Source organism: Bos grunniens, chromosome 19 (assembly GCF_055505025.1).
Source record: "Bos grunniens cultivar Pamir isolate PY7600 chromosome 19, Bosgru_T2T1.0, whole genome shotgun sequence".
Lineage (NCBI taxonomy): Eukaryota > Metazoa > Chordata > Mammalia > Artiodactyla > Bovidae > Bos > Bos grunniens.
Genome location: NC_141183.1, coordinates 38,475,056 through 38,483,692, shown reverse-complemented (window position 1 = coordinate 38,483,692; position 8,637 = coordinate 38,475,056). Strand labels below are relative to the sequence as shown.

General features: G+C 50.0%; 2 long non-coding RNA genes across 2 annotated transcripts; one reads left to right on the top strand and one right to left on the bottom strand.

Moving 5' to 3' along the window:
• Positions 1 to 354: 354 nt before the first annotated feature.
• Positions 355 to 3,757, bottom strand: LOC147352260 (uncharacterized). The gene is made up of 3 exons (XR_015148049.1): positions 3,275 to 3,757; positions 1,767 to 2,398; positions 355 to 1,019 (listed from the first exon to the last, which is right to left on the bottom strand). It is a non-coding gene; the product is annotated as an uncharacterized LOC147352260 (long non-coding RNA).
• Positions 3,658 to 5,365, top strand: LOC147352259 (uncharacterized). Its single transcript, XR_015148050.1, has 2 exons — positions 3,658 to 3,910; positions 5,233 to 5,365. It is a non-coding gene; the product is annotated as an uncharacterized LOC147352259 (long non-coding RNA).
• Positions 5,366 to 8,637: the final 3,272 nt, after the last annotated feature.

The window sequence follows — 8,637 nt, the reverse complement described above, 5'->3', positions numbered from 1 at the left end:
CCGAGACTGCCATTGTATAGATGGAAAATTGAGGTCTGGAAGGGGCAGGGCCATGCAGTACGCTTATCACCATCTCTCACGGAGCACTGCTGCTGCTGCTGCTAAGTCACTTCAGTCGTGTCCGACCCTGTGCGACCCCATAGAGGGCAGCAGGGTAGAAAAATCCTCTCGTTTTAGGGAATTCCCTCGGGGTGCAGGGGTTAGGACTGTGCACATCCACTGCTGAGTTTTGATCCCCGGTTATAGAACTAAGATCCTGCAAGCTTCAAGGCATGGCCAAATAAATAAATAAACATATTTTTTAAAAGGTCCCTTACACTTAAAATTATTCTATACACACACACATACATAATATACATATGAAATATACATTCATGATATTTTGCTGGATTTGATAATATTTCACAAAATTCAAAGGGCACACACCAAAAAGTCTTCCTCCCATTTATATTCTTGGTCTCCCAGCATCCCACTCCACAACACTGTTGTTGATTGTTTCCTTCCAAAGACACTCTATACTTATGAAACGTTTACTTTTTTTTTTAAATCATAAGCTTTAAATGCTGTACTCACTGTTCTGCACTTTGCTTTTGCACATGATAAATCTTAATTAGGATCACTTAATTTTAGTACTTAGCTGCCTCATTCTTTTAAATAGAACATAATATTTAATTGTATTGCTGAAGTAGAACTTATTAACTACCCTCCTATTTTGGTTCCAAATGGAAACTATGAAAGCTATAGTTCAGTGAATATCCTGATGCATATTATACATACGTTAGGGCACCTGTATGGTGTTGTTATGGTTTAGTTGCTCAGTCACGTCCAATTCTTTTGCAACCTCATGGACTGTATAGTCTGCCAGGGTCCTCTGTCTCTGGGATTTTCCAGGTAAGAATACTGGAGTGAATTGCCATTTCCTCCTCCAGGGGATCATCCGAATTCTGGAGTAGAACCCGCACTGTCTCCTGCATTGACAGATACTTTACCATTGATCCACTGGGAAAACCCTGGGGCACCTGTATAAGGAAAGGAAAGTGAAGTCGCTCAGTCATGTCCGACTCTTTGCGACCCCAGGGACTGTAGCCTATCAGGCTCCTCCATCCGTGGGATTTTCCAGGCAAGAGTGCTGGAATGGATTGCCATTTCCTTCTTCAGGGGATCTTCCCGACCCAGGAATCGAACCCGGGTCTCCCACATTGCAGGCAGATGCATTACCGTCTGAGCCACCAGGGCACCTGTATACCTGCAGGGTAAATTTCTGAAAGTGGAAATGCTAGGAGGAAGAGTTTGTATATGTAATTTTTTGACAAGTATTACCAGTTGGCCCTTTAAAGAGACTGTGCCAATTAACTTTCAGACTGTTTTCACACACCTTGACCTCGACAGGCATGAGCTCCCTTTTGCTGGGTTTCTGGTTTCGCTCATCTGATAGGTGAAAAATGGTATCTTGTAGTTTTAATTTACATTTCTTATGTTATGAATGGGGGCTTCTCCAGTGGCTCAGATGGTAAAGAATCTGCCTGTAATACAGGAGACCAGGGTTCAATCCCTGGGTCGGGAAGATCCCCTGGAGAAGGAAATGGCAACCCACTCCAGTATTCCTGCCTGGAGAATCCCATGGACAGAGGAGCCTAACAGGCTACAGTCTGTGGGGTCACAAAGAGTCGGACACGACAGAGCAACTGAGCAGATTTTATGAATGAGGTTGAACATCTAAGAAAAGCAGAGGGCAGTTTGTAAGTGGAGTGGGGTCTAGTCCTTACCCCAGGCTGAGCCACCACCGTGTCCCCCTTCCTCACTTCGGTTGATGAGAGTTGGCTGGGCCAGAATCCTCCCTAGAGCTTCTTCCCCCGCCTCCCCTCCTGGGATGAGTAAGTTTCTCCTGGGTGACTGACTGGAAGAGGCATGTTTTATTCAGGCACCCTGGTTTGTCCTGCTCGTTGGTCCCTGAGGGTTGGGCCTTGGCCTCTGATGCAAAACAGGATTAGCAGCAGAGAAGTGGCAAGCTGAGACCTGCTTTTATGGGGAATGGAGCTGGGGTAGATGGGTAGATGGGGAGGAGGCTACCGCAGTTAAGGTGAGCTCTGATGAGCCTGAGCTAAGCAGTGGAGCTTGGGGAGGATCCAAGCGACTGACTAGGTAAGGTGGAGGAGGGAGAGGCAGACAGGTGATGGGGGCGGAGTCAGGATGGAGGAGGAGTAGCCAGTTGATGCTTCCCAGTGGGATGGACAAAGGAGAGGAGAAAATGTTTGTCAGATGAAAGTCCTCCATAGGAATGAGTGGTCATGTGTCCAGTTGAGGGATAGTTAATTCAGCCAGTCTAGTCACAGCAGGTTAAACCAGCTCTGGGGCGTGTCTTGCTCCCGGCTTTCTGCAGCGACACAGTCCTGGTTTCCTGGAAGATAATTAACACAGAGCAAGCTTTACTCCCGATTTACTACCTCGGTCTAGCTTCTTCTGTGATATCTCTTGCTGTCCTTCTGGTGTAGGGAACGCAGGGTTGGGAAGGGGGTTGTTGGCCTAGTGGCCAGCCCCCAGCCAGAGCTGGAGGAGGAGCAGGTAAACTGGAAACGGGGGAGAAGAGGAGAGACAGGGGACCGCCAAGCCCAGCCCCCGTCCAGGCTGCTGGTGTGTTTGCTGCTGGTCTGAGAGCAGAAGGTGAACCAGGCCTGGAGGCCACTGCTACCCTTTTTAGGACCGTGTTCTAGATCTTTCTACTTCAGCCCATATTTCTTTCAAAGACTCTCACCTCATCTTCCCCGGAGTTCTGTCTCAGACAAAAACTCTCCAGTAGCACCAAGAGAATCCATTATCAGTACCTTAGTCTTTTAGGGTTTGCAGATAAATTTGGGTTTCAGATAAGGAATACTTTTTTTAGTCTAAGTATATCCCCAATATTGTACAGGACATACTTATATACTTAAAAACAAAAGTCTCTTATTTGAAATTCTACTTTAACTGGGCATCCTATTTTTAAAATATGCTAACTCAGGCCACCCTGCCAGCCCTTTCCCAGCCGGTGGAGACAGCCAGCATGCCTGACCTGTCACTGAACCAGGTCTTTAGAGTACAGGCACCAGGAGCTTTACTTTCATTCCCTTGGCACATGGTCACAGGACAACACTCTGAGGAGGGGGTTCAGTCCACTCTGGGTGAGAAAACTGAAGCTCGGAGATGTGACGTGACTTGTCTAAGGTCAGCGGGAAAGGCAGGCGCAGAGGAAGAGTCCCAGCCCCCACCGGCCAACTCCAAGTTCAAGTTCTCTGCTCACCCGTCTCAAACCACCGTCTTCCCGAGCAGGAAAGCAGGAGTGGGTTTCCACTCCGCAAGTCACAGGGACGAAAAAACACCCACGCGGCCGAGGCTTCCAGGCACGGGAACCGCCAAGATTTGGTGCCAGAAAATTCAAAGCGATTTCGAAACCGAGCGCCTCTTAGTAATAACAATACCAACCCCGGTCATATGCATAGCTCTCGACAGTTGACAAACGGTGTCCCCGAGAGTCGATCAGAATAATAGAGAAAGCAGACGGGAGAGGGACCGCCTGCAGGACCCCACGGCAGGCTCGGGGACTCTTCCGGAATTCAATCCGGGAATGGGGCGGAGGGAAAGGCGGGGAGAGAGGGGAGGACGGGAAGTGCGAGGAGGGGGCGTGCAGCCTCTCGGCAGACTTCCTGAAACCTGGGGGTTAGAGACCGGGACCCCCCGCGCCCCTTCGCCGCCCAGGCTCCGGATGCGGATCTGGGCGGTGCTCAGAGTCCCGCGATGCTCCAGGGGGCGTGAGCCTGTGGGGATGATCACTTCTGGACTTTTCCTGCTGGGCTGTGTCCCGGTGTGTGGTCTGAGCCAGCGGCTGAGGTGACAGGTCATATTTCCATGGGAGGGGACTGGGAGCCTGGCCTGAAAGGTGGGTCACGGACGGTGGGTCAGGAAAGGCTGGCTGGGAGGGTTGGAAACCCCGCGCGGGGTGGGTGGGGGTTAGGTGGGTGGACAGAGGTTGGGGAAAATCTGGTCAAAACGAGACTTCTGTAAATTAGACCTTATTTCCCCCTTGACTCACATGATCTTTACGGATCTTACTCAGGTTCTCACTTGCAGTTACCAGAGAGGCTGCTAGATACTTGAGTTTTGAATAGTTTTTTTTTTTTTTTTTTTAATGAGCCCTGTGCTGCTGGTGGGGGAAGGGCTTAGGGTTGGGGTGGGGTTAGAAATGAGGGGTGAGCTTTAGGCTCCCTAGGGGCTTAAAGAGCACCAGGAACCTTCCTGAAGCTTTCCCAAAAGCTAGAAAGGAGGAAAGGAAGGGAAGGAAAGGGAAGGGAATGGAAGGGAAGGTGTTCCCTGAAAACTGAGTTCATCCCTTGGTGGGTGTCTGTTGCTGCTAAGTCACTTCAGTCGTGTCCGACTCTGTGTGACCCCATAGATGGCAGCCCACCAGGCTCCCCTGTCCCTGGGATTCTCCAGGAAAGAACACTGGTGGGTGTCACAACCAAGCAAAAGGATCAGAAGTAAGGATTTATTACAACAGCAAGAAAGGAAAACGAGGGGCATTTCCTCCAAGGCAGTGTCTCCCCAACAGCAAAATTGGGGACGTTTTAACCTAAGGTCAGTTCAGTCGCTCAGTCGTGTCTGACTCTTTGCGACCCCATGGACTGCAGCATGCCAGGCTTCCCTGTCCATCGTCAACTTCCGGAGCTTACTCAAACTCATGACGGTGATGCCATTAACCTAAAGGTACATGCATATTCATGAGGGGGCTTGAGCAGAGGAGCATTCAGCACAGAATTGGGGCCAAGGGTGACAGAGTCCACGCTGAAGGTGATTGAATTCAGGAGGGTCAATGTCATCATTCTATCTTCCACCTGGATGGGGGCCTTGGTTCCTGAAGAACTCAAAAATGTATTACTACGTATATCCCCTGAGGAACCAGGACCCTGCCCCAAGGATGTATTATGGGGCATAAACAAGTGCAGCCTGCCTTGTTTCTGGCTTCCCTGGTGGCTCAGATGGTAAAGAATCCACCTACAATGCAGGAGACCCAGGTTCAATCCCTGGGTTGGGAAGATCCTCTGGAGAAGGAATGGCTACCCACTCCAGTATTCTTGCCTGGAGAATTCCAGGGACACTGGAGGCTGGCAGGCTACGGTCTACGGCGTCACAAAGAGTTGGACACGTCTTAGCAACTAAATAACAACAGTGTCAGGAAAGTCATTCCTGGTTCTCTTTCTCCAGGGACCCCCTAACCTATCTGCTTACAGAGGGAGAAAGAAAAGAAACAGAGAAAGGAAGAAGAAAAGAGACAGAAGAAGGAAGGATGGAAGGAAGGAAGACAGGTGATTGTGGATATAGACAATCTTTCCCTCAATTTCTGTTTTGATTACTTTTTTTCTTAATTTTCTTCTCTAAGCAGCTGTGTTCAAAGTGTAGTCATGTTAAGCTACATGTTAAGTCATGTTGAGAGGGCAGGAGAAGGTACACTGATTTGATGCGCCGCCCCCCACCCCCAAGTTAAAAGGGGCTTCCCAGGTGGCTCAGTGGGTAAAGAATCCACCTGTAATGCAAGAGACACAGGAGATGCGAGTTCGATCCCCCGGGTAGGGAAGATCCCCTGGAGAAGGGCATGGCAACCAACTCCAGTGTTCTTGCCTGGAGAATCCTATGGACAGAGGAGGCTGGTGGGCTACAGTCCATGGGATCGCGAAGAGTTGGACACAACTGAAGCGACTGAACACTTAAGCACTTCACTCCCAAGTTAAAAATTTATTTCAAATCTGCTGCAAAGGGAGATACTTTGAAAAAAATCCAGTGGAAAGATTCCCTCTGGGTAAAACATCCAGTATGACAAAAACTGTTAGAGAATCATCGTCATAAGCTGATTTTAAAAGTCTGGGTAAGTGACCTTAGCCTGTTTCCCAGATGGAAGATAGTTATGTGCACAGATCTAACTTCCAGAGAAGGCCTTCATCTCAATAACATCTACTCAAGTATTTTTTCCAGGAATGCTAATGACCAAGGGATCCAGGCAGTGTGAGGTCATCCTCAGGCCCAGGCAGGCCCCAGTCCTCGGGTCTCACCTATAAAAGGTGCCCTGGAGGACGTGGGACAACCGGTCAGCCGGCCAGTGCTGTGTGCTGGGAGTGGCCCTTGGGACAGCCACATTGGGAAGCCTTAGAGCAATTTCTGCAGATCTCTACATAGTAGCCCACTCTGTACCTGGACAACTGGGCTCCTCAGCACATCACCATGTCCAAGGGAATGGGGTACCTAGGTCCATCAAATGATGCAGCATGGGACTTCCCTGGAGGTCCAGTGGTTAAGACTCCAAGTTTCCACTGCAGGGAGCACAGGTTTGATCACTGATTGGGTAACTAAGATCCTGCATGCCCAGAGGCATGGCCAAAAAAGAAATAAAAATAAAAATTGATGTAAAACAATGCATAATAAACATACAAACAAAAGATGCAGGCGGCACTTAGTCCCATCAAAGTGAGAATTATCTCTATTCATATACCAATAATGACTCTCTAAGAAGCATTGGTAGGGTTGAATTTGGTGACTTCTGAGGGACTTCAGATGTGAGTGACTGCCATTTTATTCTATTATTGTTATTTTCATTTTTGGCCACATTACATGGCTTGTGGGATCTTATACCCCGACCAGGGATGGAACTCTCACCCCCTACATTGGGATCTCAGTCTTAACCTCTGGGCCACCAGGGACATCCCTGAGTGATTGCCCTGTTAACATCCATTGTAGATGATATATGGAATTCTGGCAAAGTAAACCCCAAGGGAGAAGATTCAAGGCCTAGGCACACATGGGGTTGTGTATGCCCTGCGGATACACACGCACACGCACACTCACACATGCACATACATTGCAAATAATCCTCTAGGAAAACTCTGACCAGCCCAGCGATGGATGGGTGTAGTGAGCTGGGCAGGAAGATTGGGGGAGAGGGGAGGAGGGAAGATAGGAGAGGGGAGAGGAGTCCTGGGGGCAGTGTGGGTGGAGAAGCTGGGCTGCATTCGAGGACCTCAGGTGGTGCAGCAGTCCCGGTTGCCTTTCTGGGAACTCAGTCTCTCCCTGGCCAGCTAGAATCAAGCCTCTCCCTGGGGCTCTGCCCACCAGCAAAGTGTGCAAAGTGTGGAGCCAAGGAAATGCCATTCATGTTGAGTGATGGAGTCAGCTGGTAGTTGGCTGACACTGGTCCCTTGGGTTGATTTAGACACGTGTCCATCCCCTGCCCCCACAAGCCTCTGCAGTGGTGCCAGGGATGCCTGCAGGCAGATGAGTGAGGGCGCTTCCACTGGTCTGGAGCACCCGCTGCCTGAAGCACCGGCCCTGTCCCTTGTACTCCACCCCCTCCTTACCTGCGTCCTGCTGACAGTCTGCATCCCCCATGCCCACTTCTCCCTGCTCACTGTCCTCCTTGACCATGATTCCCACTCACCTGAGGATTCGGCTGTATGCCATGAACTGTCGTCTCCTAGAAGCCCCAGGAGCTGGTTTCCATGTTTGTCTTGGGCTGTGTCCCTGTGCCCATGGGGACAGGGGTTCAGAATTGCTGAGGCAGACAGAAGCCATGTGCAGTTAATAGCTTAGGACACAACTGTGGTCATTATCAGCACACGGGTACTTTTTTAAAGCATCACATTTAAAAAGCACCACTTAACGGTTCCTGTTCTGGTTCAACTTCCGGAATAGCCCCCAGTTACACAGGCATGTTCACCCACATACAGACACATGTGAATATGCATAGTCCCATGTGGGCACGTGCAGAATTGTGCAGGCACTAACGGTACACATAAACACTCACAGGTGCATCTGTTGTCTCCAGCAGCTCCCTGGGCAAGCGCTCTTTCAGCTCTATCTCTGTACCACTCCCTGAAAGGCAAAGATTGCCAAGCCCAGCTGAAGAAAGAAGAGGTGGGGCATGAAGGGTCTGCACCGCATTGAGAAGGCACAGCCTTCAGGAGCAGTTCTCATCCACCTTTAGGCAGACTTTTCCAGGAGGGAGTAGGTAGGGTGATGGCCTGGAGTTGGCTCTTCGGGGCTCACAAGAGCTGTGTATTTAGTGATGTTGCAATTTTCGTGAGGTTTTAGCTGAGATGGGAGTATTTACACTGTGGCAACTGGCAGATGCTCCAAGTCCCCCTCCCCACTCAGTGGGTTGCTAAACATTTCCCCAGAACAAGACTGGAACGGGAATAGAATGACCTTATTTCCCACATTCCCGTGTAAGCTATTAGCATGACCTGCTGTGCCCATCATGGGCAGAAGTGCTGGTGGGCAAGGGCAAGGAGTGGGAGGGGGGTGAATGTGGAGAACAGATATTTCTACACCTGTGGGTGAGCTGGGTTAAGTGGAACAGGGGCCCCACCCTCCAGCCCATGATGCACCTCAGTACCCAACAGCTGTGTTTTTACCCTTCGCCTGGAAACCTTTCCTTGTCTATCACAATTGGACCTTCAAGGTGCAGCTGGATCCTGCTCGCTCTGGGATGGTTCCTGGATGCCCTGCAAGTCGTAGGGATGGTGTCCGGAGTCCAGCCAGGACCCCGACTCTGCTGCCTACCAGCTGTGTGGCTTTGGGGTACTTAACCATGCAGAGCCTTGATCCCTTTCTCTATAAAAT